Source organism: Ornithodoros turicata, chromosome 1 (genome assembly GCF_037126465.1).
Source record: "Ornithodoros turicata isolate Travis chromosome 1, ASM3712646v1, whole genome shotgun sequence".
NCBI classification, from domain to species: domain Eukaryota; kingdom Metazoa; phylum Arthropoda; class Arachnida; order Ixodida; family Argasidae; genus Ornithodoros; species Ornithodoros turicata.
In genome coordinates this window covers 222,127,933-222,151,133 of record NC_088201.1, presented here as the reverse complement: position 1 = coordinate 222,151,133, position 23,201 = coordinate 222,127,933, and the positions used below count along the sequence as shown (strand labels likewise).

Below are 23,201 nucleotides of genomic sequence, written 5' to 3'. Positions count from 1 at the left end.
GGTGGCCACCTGTCGTCTGCTCTGTCGGTTGATCTCTCCAACTACCGGCTGTCAACAAGCAACATGGTGGTCGCTGGCCGCTCGGGTGTTCCGGAGCAGTATCTTCGCCACGGTGCCGTTGATTTTCAAATAAATTGTTACTCTCCACTTTTTTATGGACACAGGTTGCCGCCAACACACACAATGCTCCCCAATTAGTGTGGCGACTCCCTGGAGGGTGCTGATTACTGTGGGGGGTCCGAATTAGCTCTAATTGATAATTTAATGCTGTTTTTGCCAGTTGTATGTTGGCGGCAGTCTGTGTTCATCCCATACTACTCTACAAGGGAGTGGAATAGACTACCCGACAAAAATTGTGTCTTTGGAATGCATGAATGTGTCATTGGAATGACTTTGTAAGAGCTGTGGAACAATTACCCGATCCTAATCCTTGCTAAGCTATTGGGATTTTGAAGTCCTTGTCATTCCAGTGCATAAGTATACGTTCGCAGTATTGTAAATAAATAAATAAACCTGTCGTTCTTATGCCCCATACAAGGTCGCTGCGTCATCCGCAGCGCCTAGCTTACCCAGTTGTCCAATTGACCACACGACTACAATACAACTCTCCTTTGATCATAAAACGCGCTAACAGCTAACCTATATAGTGGCACTGGTTAATCACGACATGATATAGACCATCGCTCAACTTTCAGTTGACAGGTTTAAGGTAACCATTGTTCAGTGTCAGTCCAGTCCCTTAGGCTTTTTTTTGAGCCTTTTGAAAGGAGCCATCTAACGATTCACGGACCTCCCGCCGTAATCTGGACGGGAGGTCCGACGTCTGTATGATACTCCCCACAGGTCAACAGGTCCCCGCCAGCCCTGCCAAACGGCAACGGGTGGAGAGCCCTTTCTCTGGTGATCCCGACAATCCACAGGCCGTGAAAGTGCCCGATAACACCATGGACACTTCGGCACCGGCAGCTCCTCAGGAGACAGATGAGATGAATGATGGCAACCTTGCCACTTCTCTTCATGACCAATTCACCACTGTCACCAACAGGAAGAATCGAGCCGGCGGTATTTCCATTTTGTTTCGACCAGCAACTAGTGACTTCTCCATCTGGAAGGTCAACCCTAATGTAGTCGCCAGCGAAATACGCCTGCTAGCCCAACAACAGGTTATACACCACCGTTTCCACCGAGATGGATCTCTCTTCGTCTCCGTTCTTTCGTCTGGTCGCAATTTTTTGTCCGCTCAGAGTTTAGCTGGAATCCCTGTATTCCCTACAGCACCTCAATTGTACGCCAGAAATATGGGCAAGATATTTGCGGTACCTAAGGAATACTCCAATGACAACATCGTTCTCTACCTGAAAGACGCAGGAGTTATATAGGCCAGGCGCCAAGTTAGGCACTCCATGGCAGAAGATGGCGGAGATGTGTTCACCCCGTTACCCAGCGTCAATATAAGTTTTTAACCCATAATCCCTCTTCCACACCGAATTGCCCTCGGGTTTCAGACCTTCATCGTTCAAGAGTACATAGAAGGCCCCCTCCAGTGCTGTAACTGTCAACACTTTGGCCATCTTGCTTGAAATTGCCGAGGTGCAACTAGTTGTGGCATATGCGCTAGGTCTCAACGCCGATCTGACTGCAACAATAAGAGAGCGCCAAATTGTGCCAACTGTAAATCCGTCCATCCTGCATCATTCTCTTTATGTCCCGTGAAGACCACCGCCACAAAAAGATATCAACACCGGATATTACGCCTTCCTTCTGACGCTCCCAGGGGCGGCAATGCCACAGTCACGCCTCGTTGGGATGACCACGACTTTCATACACTTCCACCCCGCTCTTCACAAGGCGACAACGTCACTCGATGTATTGGACCTCTCGTGGTGCCCTACCGACATAATTCGCCACTTGTCGTGCGCTACGGACGTCGACACTAGAGGTAGCGATAATTTTCTCTATATATTTTGCACGACAGACTGCCCCTCTCAGCAAGTACTGGACTGATTTGTTTCACAAACTGGAGACTTTTTCGTGAGGGCCTCAGAACATCTGTGCACACCGGTATGTCCCCAGAGAGTATCTCGCAAGCAATTAGCCGCGGTATTCAGGACGCGGTGGTCATGTCTAAAAGGGTAACAAGACATGTCGGTCATTCTCCAGCAATCAACCTCCTTAGGGCATTACGTCGCCGAGCAGAAAGAAGAAAGAAGAAAATACCGCCGGATGAAAGCTAAAGTAACATGAGAACTCAAGAAAGAGAGAATGGTTTTGCATCGCCTCGACTGGTGGCTCGAAAAACAACGTGAGTTCCCTCAAGAAATGGCTGGATTTCTTCGCCACCGAAGCTCCATGGATCCAGTTCTCGACCTAGTCTCTACAGTCCAACATGCTCGTGCCCATCGGCGGATCGTCCTATCGGTTTTCCTCGACATCAAGCGCGCATATGATACCGTCTCGCACATTTCTGTGCTGCACGCCTTGCGCTCGTTTGGGGTATCCGGTCGGCTCTTCACCTGGCTCCAAGACTTCCTTACGGACCGAACTGTCGCTGTCCGTATGCCCCAAGTTTAAAGCCCTCATCATCCTGTTCATCAAGGAGCCCCTTAAGGAAGTATTCTCAGTCCGACACTCTTTAATGTGGTGATGGCCAGCCTACAATAAGTAATTCCTCACAAAGTGTCGTTTTCCGCGTATGCAGATGACGTCGCCCTTTGGACAGTAGGAAACTCACGCCAGTCATACAGCGCCGCCTGCAGCTCGCTTTAGATAGTGTACATACGTACCTCACGCACCTTGTGATGGCCTTTTCACCCGAAAAGTGCGTCGAGCTCGCTTTCACGAGCAAAGCTATGACCAATGTCCCTCTTTGGGTTGGTGCCAAGAAGCTTGAGCCGGTACGCTTTCACCGCTTCCTTAGCGTGGTAATCGACTCGGACTTGCGCTGGGCTCGCCACATTAAACACCTTGAAACTAAAGAGCAGCGATGGCACCCCGAAATTCAACATCTTTCTGGCTGAGGATGGGGCTGTGATCAGCGTTCCCTGCTCGCAGTTCATGCGGCGTTGGTGAGGACGGCTGTGCTTTACAGCCTTCTTATTCTGCACAGGATATCAGCAACATCATTAATACCCTTCGGTCATTGTTTGCTCGAAGCCTTCGTCGCTGCCTCGGAGTTCCAAGAATGGCTGAAACACGGGAAGTACTGGCTGAAGCTGGTGAACTCCCGGTTGCGGTTCTACGTGAACGTGAAACGGCTCGGCACTTCCTACGTTTGCGTGCTCACATTCCCCGTCACCCGCTCCTCAGGAAAATTCGATACCGCCCTGAAAGCGACTTCTATCGAGTAGCGCAGAGGACACGCCAGACTCTCACTGGCTTCATAGCTAAGGACATTATACCGCCGACATTCGTAAGCCTTCCGAACCTTCTGGGAAGAAGAGACCAGGTCCCCCCTCAAGTCCTCCAAGCCCATTTTCATGCTCTGGTGGACGAGAAGTTTTCTACGTTTACGGCAGCCTATATAGATGGCACATCCCGCAACAACAAGTCCGCCTCAGCATTCGTCATACCATCCGAAGGCGTAGTGCAAAGACGACGCCTTTCATATCCAACCTCCTCAAACGCTGCGGAACTCTGTGCCATCCTTTTCTTTCTACAACACATCGCTGATTTTACCCCGCGGGAATGGGCAGTCTTCACAGAATACAAATCTTCACTTCAAGCTATTGAAAATTCCGGCATACGAGGCCCATCCGCACCCCTAGTCACAGATGTGTTAATGGCTTACCACACTGTCTACGCAGCAGGCCACAGGCTAGTTCTCCAGTGGGTTCCAGCCCATTGTGGTGTCGTGGGGAACGAGCAGGCCGCCAGCGCCGCAGAAGCAGCACTCTCCTATCGGAAACGGACCAGTATTGTTCTGCTGAGAGGAGACAACCGTTCCATTCTGCGACGCCTCGTGACACCCCTGGCTTCCCGCCAATGGACAACCGACATTCCCCCCCCCCCCCCCATCTATGTTGAGCAGAGTTGATCCAACGCTCGCTTTCCGCATGCCACAAAACACCTCTCGTCAAGATGCTTCATTAATCCACCGAATGCGACTCGGTGTGGCCTTTACAGCTCAGCGGCGTTACCGCTTGACACAAGTTGACTCTCCCACCTGCTGCCACTGTGGTGCTCTTGATGATCTGGAGCACATTCTTCTTCATTGCCCCCACTACCAACCTTCCCGAACCGCACTCTCCGAGTCTCTTAGCCAGCTGGACAGCGCAACTCTCACCCCTTCTCCCTGTCGAAATTGCTTGGTCCCTGGCCCAATCCAGCCCAGCAACGATCTGCGATCAAAGCTCTTTTGACATTTGTGGACACCATCGGACTTCGATTGTTATTGTGAAGAGGCTCATTATTTTATCCCCCAGCTCCCCACCAGCAATGGGGTAGAGTATCGCCTCTGGCGATGAACCTCCCCACTCTCCATCTCAAAATAAAGGTGTTTGTTGTTCACAAGGCGAACGGAGGTTACAGAACGCCACCGCGACGAAGCCCATCCGAACCAGCCACCCGACACACCCAGGTCCCTCAAATCAGATTACACTGACTTGTACGGCCGGCTTACACGGCCGGTGTAACAGACCCATTAGTCATGAGACGACAGTGAGCACCACCAACCACCGAAGCTCTCCCCTCTCTGACACTCTTCTCTGCTGTACTCACGGCTTTCCTGGTGCGTCGCAACTGCCTGACGTTCAAGTGCTTTTGGCATTGGAGGCATTATCGTTATCTCCGCATGATGGAACTGTATAGAAAGGCCATCGCGATGCAGTGGAATTCTGGCAGCCTACGTTACAAGCTCCCAGATTTTAAATCTCATCTTTACCAGTACAAGTTTCCTTTCATAGCTGTATGCGAACATGGCATGGATGATGCACATCGCGTTAATGGTTGTACAATCTGTCGATCTCATCAATCCTCTGAGAGCCGCACAGCGTTATACATTCGTAATGACCTCGTTGTTGTTCCCATAGAGTCAGTTTGTCATCGATCTTATGATTATGTCTCGTGTAAGATCCGCCTACGGCACATGCTGTTAACCGTCGTCAGTATCTATCTACGTCCCGCGGTACAGGTTCCGTGGACTGACCTCCACTGCTTATTCAGTCCACAGGAATGCCCAGCTCTTGTACTGGGTGACTTCAATGCTTATCACACAGCCTGGGAAAGCCGTAGAACGGACGGTCGGGGAAGGAGATTGTTAGAAGTAATGGAGACTGCTCACATGTGCCTCCTCAACAGCCCACAGCCAACTTATATGCGATCACCAACGTCACTCGAGGTCCTGTATCTGTCGTGGCGCTCAGCAGACATAATTTGCTACATGTCGTGCGCTACCGATGTCGACACCCGAGGTAGTAACCACTTTCCCATCTATATTTCGCACGAACGGCTGCCTCTGTCACCACTACTGGACTGATTCCTTTCACGAATTGGGCACTCTTTCGCGCTGGCCTCCGAACATCTGTGCACACCGGCATGTCCTCAGAGCATGTCTCGCAAGGCATTCGTTCCGCCATGCAGGACGCGGTAGTCATGTCCAAACGCAATTCTCATTCTCCCGCATTAACCTTCATTCTCCCGCAATTAACCACCTCAGAGCATTACGTCACCGAGCCGAGAGAACGGCTCGCCGAACTGGGAAACTTCCTGACATCGTGGCGTATACCACCGGATGAAAGCTAATGTAACAGGAGAACTTAAGAAAGAGGACCGGAAGCGTTGGCGTAAGTTTTGGCACCACCTTTCACCATTTGACCCGCCACAAAGATCTGGAGGACAATTCAAGCTCTGAAGTATGCGCCCCACAAAAGAATCATCTCGCCGCATTGGCTATCGTTAAGGGTGTAGAAGAAACCACGCTCGCTACAAGTTTTTCCGTCATCCTAACGACACCAGCGGATGCCTCAACGTCTGCAGTACACCACAGTTTCGTCCAGAGCCTGCAGACAGAAATCCACCAAGACTGGCCCCGTCCACAGGAGGTTATGGACCGCGACTTTACTCTCATTGAGCTGCAGACTGAGTTGAAACTTGTGAATGTGCGATCGTCCCGAGGACCAGACAAAATCACTTACGCTGCACTGCGAAACCTTAACGAGCCGTCATTCCTAGCTGTCCTTCATGTTTGTAATACGTCTTGGCGAAAGGAATCCGCACCATCTACTGGGAAGGAGGCTTTAGTTGTTCCAATCCTGAAACCCAGCAAACCTCCAAATGCCCTATCCTCTTTTCGCCCGTGAGCCTTACAAGCTGTATGGGCAAACTGATCGAGAGAATGGTTTTGCGTCCTCTCGACTGGTGGCTCGAAACACAAGGCGCGTTCCCGCAGTAAATGGCAGGATTTCGGCGCCACCGAAGCTCTATGGATCCAGTTCTTTATCTTGTCTCTACCGTCCAACATGCTCGTGCTCATCGGCAGATCGTGGTATCGGTCTTCCTGGACATTAAGCGCGCCTATGATACCGTCTCGCACATCTGTGTCCTCCACTCGTTGCGACCTTTTGGAGTATCTGGTCGACTTTTCAGCTGGCTTCACGATTTCCTTACGCACCGAACTCTCACTGTCCGCTCATCCCACGGCGAAAGCTCCAAGCACCCTGTTCATCAAGGCGTACCCCAAGAAAGCATTCTCTGTCCTACACTTTTAATGTGGTCATGGCAGGACTAAAATCGAAAGTTCCACGCAAGGTCGCATTCTCCGTGTATGCCGATGACGGTGCCCTTTGGACTGTAGGCAAGTCACGACCAGCCATTCAGCGCCGTTTGCAACAAGCCTTAAACAACATTCATCTCTACTTTACGCGACTTGCAATGGACCTTTAGCCCGAAAAGTGCGTCGAACTCCCTTTCACCCACAATGCCATAAGTAATTTTCCTCTTTGGGTTGGTGCACGGAAGCTCGAACCCGTGCCTTCCCATCGCTTCCTTGGTGTGTCCTGGACTCCCACCTGCGCTGGACTCGCCACATTAAACACCTTGAAACCAAAGTACAGCGATGGCTTCCTGTCATTCAACATCTTTCTGGCTTCAGCTGGGGCTGTGATAAATGGTCCCTCTTAGCCGTTCACGCAGCTTTGGTGAGGGCGACTGTGCTTTACAGCCTTCCAGTCTTGCATAGGGTTTCTACAACATCGTTCAATACCCTTTGGTCCCTGTTCGCCCGAAGCCTTCGTCGCTGCCTTGGCGTTCCAAGATTGGCTAAAACACGGCAAGTCCTAGCTGAAGCTGGAGAACTCGCGGTGGAGGTCCTCCGTGAGCGGGAAACGGCTCGACACTTCCTACGTTTGCGTGCGAACGTTCCCCGTCACCTACTCCTCAGGAAAATTCGATACCGCCCTGAAAGTGATTTCCATCGCGTCGCGCAGAGGACACGCCACGCTCTCACCGGCTTCACACCTAGGACTGTCACACCACCGAACGCCCTCTGGTCTGTGCCTGTGCGACCCACCTTCCCACGTCTTCCTGACCTTCAGGTCCGCAGAGCTCAGGTTCCCCCTCAAATCCTTCGAGCCCATTTTTATGCTCTCGTCGACGCGAAGTTTTCCACCTCTACCGCCGCATACACCGTTGGCGCATCTCGAAATAGGCAAGCCCGCGTCAGCATTTGACATCCCCGATAAAGGTGTAGTTCAAGGACGTCGCCTTTTGCATTGTACATCATCCACAGCTGCGGAACTCTACGCCATACTATTCTTTTTGCAACACATCGTTCTCTTCCCACCCCGGAATTGGGTGGTCTTTACTGACTCAGCATGCGCGCTGCAAGCAATTGAAAATTCTGGCATCCGAGGCTCCTCCGCCTCGTTGGTTATGGATGTGTTAACCTCTTACATACTTGTCTATGAAGCAGGACATAGGCTCCAATGGGTTCCCGCCCATCGCAGTGTCGAAGGCAATGAACTGGAGGACAGCGCCGCCGAAGCAGCTCTCTCGTCTCAGACACGGGCGCGTATTGCACTGCTGAGAGGCGATTGGCGGTCCATACTTCGAAGCCTTGTGACTCCTCTGGCTACCCGGCAACGGACCGCTGGCATTCTATCCCCCGCCATGCTGAGCACATTTGACCCAGCGGTCGCTTTCCGCATGCCAGCACATATCTCTCGTCAAGACGCCGCATTAGTTCATCGAATGCACCTCGACGTGACCTTCACTGCACAGTGGCGCAACCGCTTGCGACAACTTAACTCTCCCCACTGCAGTCACTGCGGTGCTGTTGAAGATCTCGAGCACATTCTTCTCCATTGCCCACACTACCACCCTTCCCGCTCCGCACTCTCCGCCTCCCTCAACGAGCCCCACTCTCGTCCCCTCTCCCTCATCAAACCGCTTGGCCCCTGGCAACATCTAGCTCACCAACGCTCTGTCCTCAAGGCTCTCTTCGCCTTTTTGGACGGCACATGACTTCGATCCTCATTGTAACGGGACTCATTCCTTCATTCTCTGCTTCACCTCCAGCAATGAGGTAGAGTATCACCCCCGGCGATGAGACTCCCCACCCATTATCCTGAAATAAAGTTGTTGTTGTTGTTGTTTTCAGTTGACATTGAGTTTTGTTCCGTGTGATTTTGTCGCTGTTACATCGATCATATGTATAATCCTCAAGGCGACGCAAACTCTGAAACGGGCTTATGGCAACCCAAGCAACACATCGTCTTTACTAACCATACTAGAAAATATGAATACCCTAGAGTGAACGGCATGCTCGATGTTACATGTCAACGCCGCATACGAAATTTCGCTAAACCAAGAGCACGCTAGAGCTGACTCTCCCATCATTCAAGAAAATTACATTACAATACGCTTACTGCTTCTTGTCTTCTACTTAACTTTGTTCACCAACTTATTACTTACCTCACCGCGTATTTTGAGGTACCTGCACCGATCGAATGTCCCCTCTGAAAACAGATATCGCGCACGAACCTCGAGCTGCAATTGAAGGCGCCTCATTCCGGAAAATTGAAATCGACCGGCGTCCTCTTATTCAGCAATGCACAAAAGACAGCGCTCGAAGGCAAACAAGTGCGAGTGTCAGCGCGGAGACTGCTACTAGAAAGCGTTCAGCGGACTTGCAACGCATGACGCAGTTGAGGGCTGAATCATGCGTTTGAAAGCAATTGTGCTTTTATGCCTATTTCACGTAACATCGTGCCCGAAGACGTTTGCTTCCATAGAAGACTTACTATCATCTGATGTACTTCCACGGCTTATCAATGTTTTCGCAGGAAACGGACGGCTAGACGTCAGAACATCGCTTGGTTGTATCGACACTTATTCTCAACATCTTGTTAAGTTGCTTCATAATATTGACGTCCCCATCGCTATGTGGACAGATATGAAAATCGCGCACACTTTCCTTTGGGATGAAAACAACTGTGGACTAGCAAGTCTGGCGGGACGAGTTTTCCACGTACTTTGCACAGCTAATGATACCTGGCTGCCGGAAGCTGTAACAGGTTTCGGACACTATGCGACGCAGCTGCACATGTTACCAGCAAGCTCAGATCCAACGAGGACGAAAGACCTACCTAAACCAAGCGGGCTTTTCAAGCGTGTCTTAAATATGTTTTTCTTCACCGGTATGTTCAATGTCACTATTTCAAATGGCTACGCTTACGTAAGGGACTACACCGGAGAAGAATGTCTTACATGTAGCCCGGAATATGTGTTTCGGAAGCCTCTCATTCGAAGACGAACATTTGCAGGACAGAAGGTAGTTATTATTTGCGTGAATGAACTGACGTGCAAACATCCCAATGTGAAAACGTTCATCCTGACACTACTACATAAAAATGCAACAATTACCAAGTTTTACACACGGGTTCCTAAAAGTGCTCCTCGCGAACACTACATCGAGTACGCGGATACTTTATACAAGGGTCATGGCATTGTCGGACAAGAGTACCACAAGATTGATACCCTGGAGGATAATATTGCCTTTGCAGGTTACTTCGGATCTCTAAGTTTCACATTTTATGCAAAGAAGCCGAAACAGATGCCGAAAGAAATGGTTCTCTTGATTCCTTTCAGCTGGCAAGTGTGGATATCTTTACTTTCTTCATTCATAGCATGCACACTTATGGGTTCCTCTTATCTTCGTAGAAAGCGTCCGAACAGAGCGCGTTTATCGCAAATGGTTGCTCCCCTACTCAGATCTCTTGTACACCAAAGTGTTGCGCACACAACGGTCCTTCTGAGCTATCACCCTTTGCGGATAATTTTTGGATTTTGGATCATTGTCGTGATGGTCGTATCCACGGCGTTTCAAGGGTTGCTAACATCTTACTTGAGGAACATGCCACTGGAAAAACGAATCGATTTTGATTACGAGAGGCCATTGACAGGAGGCTATAGTCTTTGCGTTTTGGAAAGAGATGACCTGTTCGCGTTCACAGATACCAGCAATAATATATAATATCAAATATGGAGATGATTGCTTCAATGCGGATGGTTCCATTCGGCAAGGAAGTGACGGTAAGGATACCTATTTGGCAGCAGATACTACCGTTGGAAAAAATGCTCAACTCCAAAAGCAACTGTTACAAATGGGCTACGTAAAATATCGGGAAGACGTATTGCCATCAATGTTTGGGCCACTGACCAGGGTTACTTCACCCTTCTTCTACAGCACCAGGGAAATCGTGGCTCAGGGTGTCGAGTCGGGATTATACATAAGAGAAAGGAACCTGGAAGGGTTCCGAGTGACGCGTCAAATGGGGAACGTCGAGTTGCCAGAGGGTTTAGAAGAGGAGACCTTGACCATGAGGGATTTGCGGCCACATTTTGAGCTATGGGCTACTGGCATGCTGATATCCACTGCTGCCTTTTTCGCCGAAGTAATTCTACACGGTAACGGCGGCGCTATAAGGCGTGCGATCAGATTGGCCAGAAAGCGCATAGTGAGAAAGATACGCTTGGTATGTCGGATGTTTTCCCGTACACCCTAGCGCCGTATTCAGTCTTATTGAGCATGCATTGTCTACTCAACTTCCTACCTTAGAGAGCGCAACGTATTCCGCGGCAGTGCTTATATTTGTGCATTTGTGTGCGCACTTTATTGATATAATGATAGTGCATTTTAAGTAGCTCATTCCTTGTGCGCTTGCAGTGAAGCATGAGTGTATGTTTCTTCTGGAAGACTGCAAAAATTGTGCAATAAAATTTTTGGAAAATCGCGAGAGTTTCTGACATCTTCGCACCTGCAGTCCATTTGCAGCTACTTTGTTCTTTCGCGCCGAAATACTCATGAGACGTGTGTAGGATTGCCTCGCGCAAACAGGAATAAAGGCAGGCAACACTGACAGATAGAATAGAGCCGTCATGGCGAGGGGACAGCATCCAAGTTAGCTGATATCGAACAATCTGTTAGATTCACTGTATGTTTTCATTTGCAGCAATAAACACCGAAACCGTAAAGCTGGGTACTACATGTGGCCACGAGCATTTCGTCTCTACTGCATCTGTAGAAGCACCAGAAGAGAGAGAAAAAAAAGAAAACGATGGAGCCGTATATATCGCCCTTTGCGTTGTTCAATCCACATGGACAGCCAGCTTCAGTGCAATGGTGGGAGAAGTGGTTAAATTTCTAGAACTTTATTGCGGCGACCAACGTAACAGATAAAACACAGGAGAAAGCAGCCGTACTCCGCATCGCGTGATAGTGGGTTTGTGACATTTTCGAAGTGCTGGGAAGTACTTCGGGTAGTAAACTCTCGACTTCCTTTGCGGGACAAAGTGTGGTGGTGCATGGTCTTCGCGTCATAGGACGTCAGAAACCTTCACACATTTTACCAATCAATATCTTGATTGGTTCTCATGAGGATGGATTTGTTTTCCTGGTGACAGTTGAGTGTTTTCAAATTTGCTTGCGGGCAATCAAAGAGGCGACACAGTTTCGGCAGTACCGGGTCGCGGCGTACGCGGAGAGGAGCTGGCGTCTCCCCTGGGTGGCTCATGGCATGTATAGCGGTTTGTCTACAAATTACGATGTTTCCTGTTTAAAAACGCTGCCTGGACTATGCAGTGTTTTCCGAACGTCGCAGACGCCAGGGAAGATTTCTGCGCAGCATTTCTGCTCTGCCTCTTGATGTAGAGCCAATTCGAGTGTTCGAACACTTCGTTGTTTCGATACCTGGTCAACGACAGTCGGCAGGTAGGTCAGTTGCTATTCCATGTGGCCTTATAATACTGCAATCACTTGGTGTTTTGTAGAGAATTGGCAGAACACTGACTCTGAATATGGAACTACGTAGTAACCGACCGCGTAGCTGTGCAGTTACGATGTTACATTATATTTCGTTTCGTACTACCATATTATTTTCATGTTACGATTAAAAAAACACTCGCGCCATAATGTCTAAAGTCATGACACTACGGTAAGTGTGTGATTTTAGGCGATTTAGCTCGACAAGCTTTATCCAACGTCGTTAGCTTTGTAATTCCTCTATAGCTCAAAAACGAAGTGTGTCTGGGTATTGAGCTTGGATTTCCCGTTGTGAGGTAGACAAAATCAAATATATTTTGCGTACATAGATCACTCATCACTACCCATTGCAGTGAGCTCCTTACAACCGTATCATAATCGTTCTTTATTCTCGCATCGAATACCTGGTTTCGTCTTTGTTTACATTGCACACGCAGCTTTCATATATCTGGTCATAATTTGAAGTTTGCAGTCTCTGAGCTCCAGCCCTCCGTAGCAGCCTCACAGTCCTTGCCTGAAGCAGTCGGAAGTCTTCAATCAAATTTCGGAGCACTATTAATGGCATATAGTTATCGTTGCTGCTAACATGCTGTGTGCCTGTCGCTTGCATAAACGTATGCGGCAAAATAAAATACCGACTGATCAGCCTCGTGTGACAAAAACAGCCAAAACTTCGTCGTTTTTCTGTGTCTCCCACTGCACTTGAACGTGAACGAAACGAGAAAGAAGAGAAAGAAACGTGAACAAAAAAAACAACAAGAAAACTAAAAAAAAGGTGGGGGGAGAGTAGAAAGAAGGAAAGCCGTGCGAGATAAACGCGTGTCTCGTCATACTGCGCAGTTGGCTGTATAATCAAAAACCAAGGAATAAATAAGGGTAGCTAGTCGTCCGTCAGTGGTCAAGCCGGAGGTCACGTGAATTTTCCTCTTAGTTTTCCGGGTACCCGGGTTCGAATCCCGGTGCCGGCTGTGCTGTCTGGGGTTTTTCCTGGGTTTTCCTCAGACGCTTTCAGACATATGTCGGCACAGTTCCCTTAGAAGTCGGCCCAGGACGCATATTCCCCCAGGGCGTGAGTCGTGACGTTGCCCACATATGTGAGGCCGACAACGGCAAGCCCTATCACCACCACCACCACCACCACCTCTTAGTTTCCTCTCTGTTTTCCCTGAGTTGTTTGCATTCGTTAATTTTCCTCTCCCATAGGCTTCTATGGCAGGTTCGGACGCCTGGATGTACGTCCGAGGATGACATCGAGAAGACAAAGAAAAGCCTCACCGGCCACTAACTAGCCTAAGATGACCATTGTCTTCGAATAACACATATTTCGACATGCGAATCAGCAGCAAGATGAGAGCAACATCGGATACTTCATTAGGCTAAAGAAATTGGCCTCGACGTGCAAGTTCGCCGATGATGAGCAACCGTTGCTCACGCAGATTATCGAAGGTAAGTCTTGCGATGTCCGTGTGTGTTCAGGCGATGTCCATATGCTTATTGCGGAGAGCCTGTAGATGTCGCATGTACGTCATGGCAACTATGGTTTGTCCCACTTTTTCCACATTTCAGGAGTGCCACAGACACATAACTTAACTTTGGGATATTTGGATATTCACAGGATGTTCTCAATCCCGTACTCAAACCACTCTATTAACCTTCCCGAACCGTACTCTCCGGATCCCTTAACGTGCTGAACTCTCACCGCCCCTCCCCCTCTATCTCCCAAAATTGCTAGGTCTCTGGTCACATCCAGCTCACGAGCTCTCTGCCCGCAAAGCTATCTTCGCCTTTCTGGATACCATAGAACTTCGATTCTTATTATGAAAGGGTTCATTATTTCATTCCCTGCATCACCACACGCAATGGGGTACGGTATCTCCCAGGGCTGGCTATGAAACTCCCCATTCATCATTTCACAATAAAGTTGTTGTTGTTGTTTCATAGATGTTGCACTATGCTATCCATTGCGATGCCGCAACAATCGGATGAAATATAAATGAAGTTGCTTTTGTCACTCTACAGTATGACAAGGTGTTCACAGCAAAGCAGCACTGCTTAACCAGCGTACATGTGGAACCTTGCACTATGATTGCGTAACTTGCCTTGGGCACTGCGAGAAACCGCTTGGAATCCCACACTAACCTGCATTTGCGAACTGGATGGAGCATATACTGAACTACAAGTTGTCGGTGTAGGTTCGTTAAGTGTAGTGGTACACAAAACACTGGTAACAGTGACACTGATGCGTCTTCGCAATTCCTGTGTTTCTGCATCTTGTCAAAGTAGAACCAACAACATTCCTGATATCCTTTCCTGTCAGATACTGTGTTCTAATTCAGGTCACCATCTCTATAAAGTGATTACTTGCTGTCTGATCTGATGCCGCTGTTGTTGTTACTTTCCTGCGACATCCGCTGGCGGAGACTTGTATGCCTTATTGTAATGCGGTGCGAATGAAAAGCAACAACAACAACGAAAAATAATGATTGATTCTGACCTAGGATTCGGATGTGGCAAGTGATCCCTTTTCTGCCTCCCGTGAACTAATATACGTGTGCCTTAGAGAAGCGTACAACAGAAACCCCCAAATCATCTGACAGCGCAAGGATGTAACCCTTACAAAGGAAGGTATCCCAACGACCTTTTGTATACTTACCCTAGCACATTGGATCGTCAACGAATTAGGACAAGGACACAGACAAGGAACCTTGTCTGTGTTGTCGTTTTTTTCCCCTAGAGTTTCTAACTTATGGATCTATACCACCAGCTCGCTTGCTACCTCTCTATCCTCTCGAATTAGGGTATGCTTCTGCCGACATTTAGTATGTCGTAGTGGTATGTCGTCTTCAACACAAATATTCTGTTGGTGCACACATCGCTTTCAAGTGGCGTAACGCAGTTAATTTTCGTTTCTCAACGTAGCTACGCTCGCAGGACAACTACTGTGCTCGCATTCAGTTGGGGCCTCTCTTTTTTGCTCGATATATTTTTTTTTTCCAGACCACGTTGATGATTATTGTCCGTTTCCATTCAGAGCCTCGGTATCTCAGTCTGAGCTCATGATCGCGGGTTCAATACCTGCCGAGGAAGGTTGCAGTGTGGCAGAGGTACACCTTGCTTCCTGAACCCTGTGTCTGCGCACGTCTCCTTGACCCCAGGTGGTCGACATTATCCGTTGTGCGATCTCTTCTTCTTCTTTTTCGAGCTCAGGTGGATGCCGTTATCCATCAAGGGAGATTGTCCAAGGCTAAGCTGAATGGTTACAAGCTATGATTGATGAGGATGATGAATTTGAGTTAACAGAACGACAATGCATTGTGAAAGAGAGAGCGAAGGAATACGAAACAAAATGAACAGAAAATGTCACAGCAAAAAGAAAAAGGAAGTGCATGAGCTTCAATGTGCTATGCTACATAGAAACGGTGCGAGCAATGGACATACGATGTGATGCAAGATCACTGATCTTCACTATAATCACTCCGTCTGTTTCTTCTTCGGGAAACCGTAGAGGACATAAAAACAATGAACGTGTTTCTTATGCACGAAATGGCAATGAAAACTGATTCGGGAAGACTTAATGTCGCCGGAGGCTGAGCTCTCGCCTGCGAGGATATTTCTGAAGGTGTTCCTCTGACACTTGACGACGTATGCATAGTGCTACAAAGGATTTGAGCGGAAGAATTGCACAGTATTCTATTCCCTAGGAGCTTAGTGGCATTACGTTTGCACCGATGCTTAGCGAGCCATCCCTTTGGCCAGTGGCTGCACGCTACTCATGCATACTGAGAAACGCAAAGTTAGCTCGATAAGATGGGTTTCTGCAACGGTATTATGCTATGGTGCAGTTGCCACCGTCGTGTTCCTGTCAGGTGTCGTCTTGTCGTCGTTGACACAATCGTGGATTCCGCAAATCGATTTCGTGCAGCGCGTCGCAGTGCCGTTCGCCGTTGTGGGTTGAATGCGCGAAGAGCGAAGGGGGGAGTCAATGAACGCGACCAGACAACATCAGTCGTTCGAGTCACTATAACTTTTTTTTTTCAGCACTACAACGACCAGCGGAATACGCCCGAATATTTTCGGCCTATTTAAGTGTGCAGAGTTGGCTATACCATACAGATGTTTACGGGCACCTTAACAAAAAAAAAGGGTGGAGTTGAACTCATATATTATTTTTATTGAATGAATCAACTCGATTATTTAGCAAAATTAACTTCATCAAAAGCTGCAAAAGAAAATTCTACGCCCCCATAATTTACGAGCCTCTATTACGAAAAGTGGTGCATTCTTTCGCCCTCGTTCGTTTGCGCATATTAGATTCCAAGGAACAGATAGAAATCAGAATTCGAAGAGAAAGAAGTTGAAGAACGATGTCCTCCACCAGCCACGAGATCATTCCTGTCTCTGAAGGCGAGCGAGAGGAACGCAAGCATTCACAGTGTCTCACAAGAAGGAGCCGAAATGAGTGAGTAGGTGCATTCATACTCCGTCATCCTTGTTTCTACTTTGTCAGTTGAGTCAAAAGATCAAAATTCAGAGCTTCGGTGGCGGTTGGTTGCAGCACGCGTCGTCCGCGATATCCAAGAGATACTGTTATACTGCCGTTCTCGAGTTTGCCTTGAGTTGCTTGAGTTTGTGTTTGGCTTCAACAGTACCTTGTAGATCGCTTCAGTACATTGTATGCATTGTGTGGAAACGACAGGATACTGCTAAACCGATACATTTGGTGATTGGTTTACGAGCGCGCATACCATTTTCGGAACTGCTTCCGTTAAGTGATGAATCCATCACGTGACGAATTTCGTGACATACGCATCAATCGGTTGCTTCTCGCTTCTGATTGGAGATGTTTACAGCCGTAAGCATGCCTAACTCCGACTCCCTACACGTCTTATAAAATTAATAAGGAGTGCATGCCTTTGGCATGTTTTTGTAAAATGGTACGATTCCTACAGTGGGAGTACCCATGACCGATGGGTGGAACTGAATACGTCACTGAGATTTCAACCGATTACAGTAGCATGTAATTCGTGATATCCTGTAAACAGTAGTCGAGCCTCGTGGGGTCGCGATTTGATTTCGAGAGAGTAATTCAGGCACGGGTTCACTTCCTGCTTAGGAAGTCGTTGGCACGTTAAACGTATCGGCCTCTGACTCAGCGGGTGGCGCTGTGATTGATGACAGCCACAAAGAGTTCGAATCTGAGGGCGCTTACTGTCCTTAAGTATTTTTACCCTATTTCTCCGATACGGTTTCGCTTGTTTCACTTCACGGGTTCGCGGCACAACGGAAGAATTCCTGAGAATTTCAAGTTCGATTTTTTCAAGTCGAGTGTGCTGTCGCTTTACTTCTTGCCACTATGTGTCAAGCACTCAACTGAACATTGCCTTTGCAGAGCTTTATGCTGTGTGGTAAAACCACCATGCCCGTTTCTTTCAGGTACTGACGGACGCGCAGCCGGAACGGGAGATGTCCAGCAACCGGGTGAGTCCCACAACATATCTAACTAGAAACAGGAGAAGAAAGTTCATATTCTTAGATTTTTCATAACGGCGTTCAAATGGAAAGCAGCTGCGGAGATGCATATCAAACACAATGGAGTCGAACCAGATACATTTGTAGAGCACCTTGTTCTTCAGAGTATCTGCACAAACTGTAATGAAAGAAGCCCGATGTGAGATGCTAAAATTATCTCCGAAAAATGACAAGTGGAATGCAGGAATCTAATATGCACTCCCGAACATATGGTCCCGTTCAGAGTAAGTATGGAGGACAAGAAACTGAAACATAGGTCGTTATCCATATGAAGCTTATGAAGTTATCCATATTGAAGCTACCAGGCAGGAAAGTAGTAACTTTACCTTAGCATCGAGAAAGTTAAGTTAGAGCTGAGTAAGAATGGGTGAAGTTGATAGACCGATGTGCTTGGTTAAAATTGCTAATGAATATGTGCAGATCGTCCTCCGAATATGGCCAAACCATAGAGATATCGTCGAGAAAACGCTTGCACAACGTTGGCTTTTTCTCGCATTGGAAGAGAAATGCCTCCTCCAGATTACCCATAAAGATGTTTGCATAATTTGGTGCCATCTTAGTGCCCATAGCCGTGCCACTGACTTGCAAGTATTGTTTACCATCAAATTCAAAGTTGTTGTTTTTCAGAATAAGGTTAAGGAATGTGAATAGAACACAAGGATCGTATGAGTTGTCCGAATATTTTAAAAAACGCCCTTTGAGCTGCAGCAATGCCATCTTCGTGGGGGATGTTGGTATAGAGGGAAGAAACGTCTAGCGTGACCAGCAAACTTGAGGGAGGAGGTTGGCACTGACTTAATATTTCCAGGAAGTGATTTGTATCCTTAATGTAGGATGGAAGTTTTGGGGTATTTATTTAAGAAGATAATCTACAAAGCTGGAAATATTTTCGGTAGCTCTACCGTTACACGAAACTATCGGGCGCCCTGGGTTCCCAGGTTTATGGATCTTGGGGAGCATGTAAAATCTGCCTGGCACGGGATCTCTAGGGAGCATCGTTCGGAATTGGCAAACCAGGGGTCGCTCAGCGAGCGATATACACCTGGGGGTGTGACTGAGCACTCCTCAATGCCACAGTGCAAGCCAGTGAATTATAATGAAGGAAAAAAAGCCATTAAAGAAACAAGTAAATGGCACTAAATGTGTTTGAAATTGAAAATTACAGATTAAGATGGCCTCTATGGCTGCACGCAGAGAAACAGATACTCATGGGGGGGGGGGGGGGTGATGGCAGGATAGGCTCGCCGTTGTTGGCCACACAGTAGTGGGCGTCGTCACGACTATAGCCAAAAAAAGAAAAGGAAAACGCATAGCAAAACAAAACACAAAGGAAGGACGGACGGATGGAGGATAGAGGAGGTTGAAGGATGGGGATGCGGTGAGGTGCACGAGTTCATCGGGGAGAGTACAGTATTAGATGGGTCGATCAGCAAGGCCTGTCTTCAGCAGGAAGAGAATGAGGTTTCTTGCTTTGGCGGAACGTTCGGCAGAAGAACCAGCGGGGTAGAGGATGTCTGCTAGCGAGCCCGAGGTGGAGCGAGGGAGATGTGTTTCGCGCGCAGAATGGTATGCTCGGCAGTCTCGCAGGATGTGTTCGATTGTTTCGGGTTGTTGACAGTGGCCACAGCAGGCGTCACCCCTAGAGCCTATCTTGAACAGCTGAGAATTGGTGAACGCGCACCCCGTGCGGAGCCTATGGAGCATGGTCTGGATGCTTCGAGGAAGATTTTTCGTGGGAAGAGGAGGGCAATTATGATGCATGATGTCCCGTATTCCAGGGTGGCGCTGTTCAACTTATGGAACGATGCGACAGCACCAGAGTCAACGAATTCGAGCGATTTGCACACGGTGCACCGTAGGGCGGTAGCACATCCAAATCGTAGGGAGAAATTATTTAAAACTGATAACAGTCTCCATAAAGTTCATTGTTCACTTGATGTTGCAGTGAAGCATGCGTGTTTGTTTTACTTTTGATCGAAGGGTCTAGCTCCCTCGCAACAGTTCGCGCCGTGCGCAGCCCACGCTAGTTGACTTTGGGTAGCCACGCTATCATCGAGCAATAGTATGTGGTTTCCTAACCCGAACTACGAATTGGTTGGAAGTTCAGCTTGCATCGTAGATGAGGATGGTACTTTCAGTCGCTTTCACGAGGCAGTCTTGCCCGGTTAGATTGTCGCATATGGTAATGTCCGGCACACAACTTTCCAGCTTGTGAGACAGGGCATATGTAAAATAAGCTACAAAAGCGCCAGATTGGCACATATCTGAAAACGTTACGACGAAGGAGGATAAAGACTGAACGGGGTGAACGCCATACTTTCAAGCTTACTTAGAATGTCATCAAAAAGGAAAAAAAAGACATAAGATGAACAGTGCCGATGAGATAACAATGCCTTATCAGCCATACCGTTCGTCAGGCACAAGCAGCATATTATATACCCGGGACCTCGTCGTCCAGGTCAGGTGAACACACTTTACAATAACACGGTGAGTCAGCGGATAATGACAATGCGATCTCAGGATCCGCGTTTAGGAAATAGTTGGCAGCCCCTGTGAGATATCACACGCACACGCAAACAAAAAGAAATCCAGGGTCTTTTTCGAAGAATCTTTTCACGTTCAATGAAGATTGACTGTCGAAAAGTAGTCCCCAAGAACTAAACAGCCAGGTCAGGTCAACTCGTGTTAGAAGCGTACGGAGTTTGGAAAATTTTCACATAGGAACTGGCCATGTGGTCCATGTTGAAGCCAAGCGTAGACGAAGGAAAGGAACGAGTAATATGAGTAACGAGTTACCGATTTTTGTAACGGAATGCCTTATTAGTTAAGACAAGGAACTAGGTCGTATATTCGTGACCAGAAAATAACTGGTTACTGGGTAACGAGTTACGTACAACTCTGATACGAATCAGATCTCCCATATAAAGACCTGTACCTTGCCCGAAACAGTCACAGAAGGAGTGCTTACACAATTAGCTGTAGGTGGTTGCTTTTTTGCTTTTACCGATGGTAGATGACAGGCTATGTAGACAGATTGTAGGTATGATAGTTGCAGTAACACGTATCTGCTTTGACTTGTGTCCATGGAGCAGGATTTTGGCGTTCCTTCACTGCAGAGGGCATCGAAGCATGAGGTTTTATAAGAATGCCATCCCATAAGAAACTGTCTCTTCAGCGCTTAGCGTCCGTCCGCGTCCGTACTGATTCAGTTGATAGTTCGTTGTTACAATTCACCAATATATTACACCGCGATATGTGGTTGCTATGTTCTGATAAGGCATGCTGATATGCTAATAAGGCAGCTAGCATACCATATGTGACATGTCCGGCACCTATCACTTGTGCTTTTGCATTTACATTAGGTGGTCAACTGCAGCTGGAACAGGACACACGCGTAGAAGAAGGTAAGCGCATAAAAACATCCGTATGTCACTGACGATCACCTTGATGAAACATTATCATCACTCAAGACTGACGTTGAGACATTTGCGCTAATCGCCTTGCATTCTTATGTTCTATTTCAGACACAGGGTAAGTAATATAAGCCACAATATCAATGCTGCAAGTATATGGTTTAAGCATTGCGAAGCTGACATATATGAACTAAACAACAAGCCAAGAGCACAGAATAAACGTGTGACTTCAGGCGTGTGGTGTAAGAAACGAGGTGGGACAAGGCCCCTTGAAGGCATTATTGATTACGGCATAATCAGGGTGCTTTTTACCGACTTGGAATTACAACTGTGTGGATGATGGGTTTTCCATCTGGGTTTTCGCGAGAGAGCGAGAAATTTCTGCAGCACGAACCGGAAGCTGGACTTAGGAGTTCTAGGAATGCGCCTGCCATTGGTGGAGGACGACGGCAGTCAATGCCAGCAGCAGACACGGTGGTCGTGGCACCTGATCCTGTGGTGTGCAATATCCACCAGCAGTCCGGCCGTCAAGTCCCCTCAGAGGATGGACCTGTAGACAGTGGTTATGAGTAAAGTTCCTGGAACAGGGCGCCAGAGACAAGTATCTTCAGTAACAGTAATCTCTGAATTGAATGGTACCATGCGGGTACCGAACGCTCCTGTTTCGTGACCCGGAAGACTCTTGCCTCGGCACTGGTGACCACCAGAAACCTTTCGTGGACGCTTTGTCTAGATCCAAGAAGAGCGGCTTGTCGTAGCATCGAAGAAGTCAATTGCCTCTTCCAGCCATCTGCCGCAGTGCTTCCAGTAGAAGACCTCCACCTGAAGCAAGATGGGCCGCCGCCACCTCTATTGCATACAGGATGACGTAGGGTGCTGTGCCACGATGAGAAAGAACTTCGGGAGGGTTGCGGAGCAGGATTAGTCAGTGTACGGCCGCTATACTTCTAGAAATGACTATACATCGGCTTACAGTCGTGTCACAGAGTCGCTTGATTGCAAGGATACGGGACAGTTAACCGCTACAGTAATGTCAGGTGCAGTGGAGATCGTAGAAACTGACGAGCTTGCCACACCCATGATATTGTCAGCATACGCTACTATCTCCTCTAGTGATGGCACGGCCACGTTCCCAGTCTCATCCTGACGTCAGGCGGGAGAAACCGAAGGAAAAGTTGCAACGTGGACATCGAAAATGTGAGCGTACGACCTAACAGATTCTGCATGAGCCGCTGTTGTTGGATCGGGCGGAGCGTCCCGGGTTCTTCAAGAGGCGAGAGGCGGTTGCTACTGCAGCCGTTAGAGCCAGTTTGGAGAACCGCAGCCTTGAGGGAGTCATTAATAGACGGTGGAGGGTCAGAACGCCTGTCACTTGAGCTTCTAGTTCTTGGGACAGGACACTGAGCCGTGGCGGAGATTGCTTAATTGCGAGGTCTTGCTAAGAAGCCACACCTCGTAGTTGGCTTACCAAAACGTACGCTGTCGCAGGGCGTTACGACCTACGGTAGGTGCTGTTGTGGTCGTACCAAGAATCACAACGAGCGGAATTTCACGTGAAACGAAAATGGAACATCACATGCGTTATCTTCTGCTGCGCACGCATTGTCCTCAAGCGTATATTTCCCATATGGCTCAAGACACATTAGCAATCGTGTTCAAACCCAGAGATAGTCCGCCCGGACAAAGGCCACATGGAGTTCGCCAATTGGATGTTTCAGGTGTTTTCTAGCTCAAAGGGTTCTTCCGAGAATCCTTGGAAGCACCTAATGTTCAATGCCGCATTTATTATTTTACGCACTGAGTCTTTCGGCGATGCCGACTGATAATTTGAAATATGATTTAGCGGCACTTCTCACGACAGTAAACCCGATGCAGTAATCGGTAGCAAGTACAACGCTAGTGGAACAAAGGGACGTAGATGATTTATAACAACTTCTAAGCATTTTTAAGAACATGGCCGCACTGTGCTTTAAAGTGAGTGCGGAAAATTATTTTCGTGAGGA

General features: G+C 48.1%; 1 long non-coding RNA gene across 1 annotated transcript; it reads left to right on the top strand.

Moving 5' to 3' along the window:
• The first annotated feature begins 16,615 nt into the window (after nucleotides 1-16,615).
• On the top strand, nucleotides 16,616-21,189 carry LOC135376946 (uncharacterized). The gene is made up of 3 exons (XR_010417922.1): nucleotides 16,616-16,715; nucleotides 17,690-17,734; nucleotides 21,148-21,189. It is a non-coding gene; the product is annotated as an uncharacterized LOC135376946 (long non-coding RNA).
• Nucleotides 21,190-23,201: the final 2,012 nt, after the last annotated feature.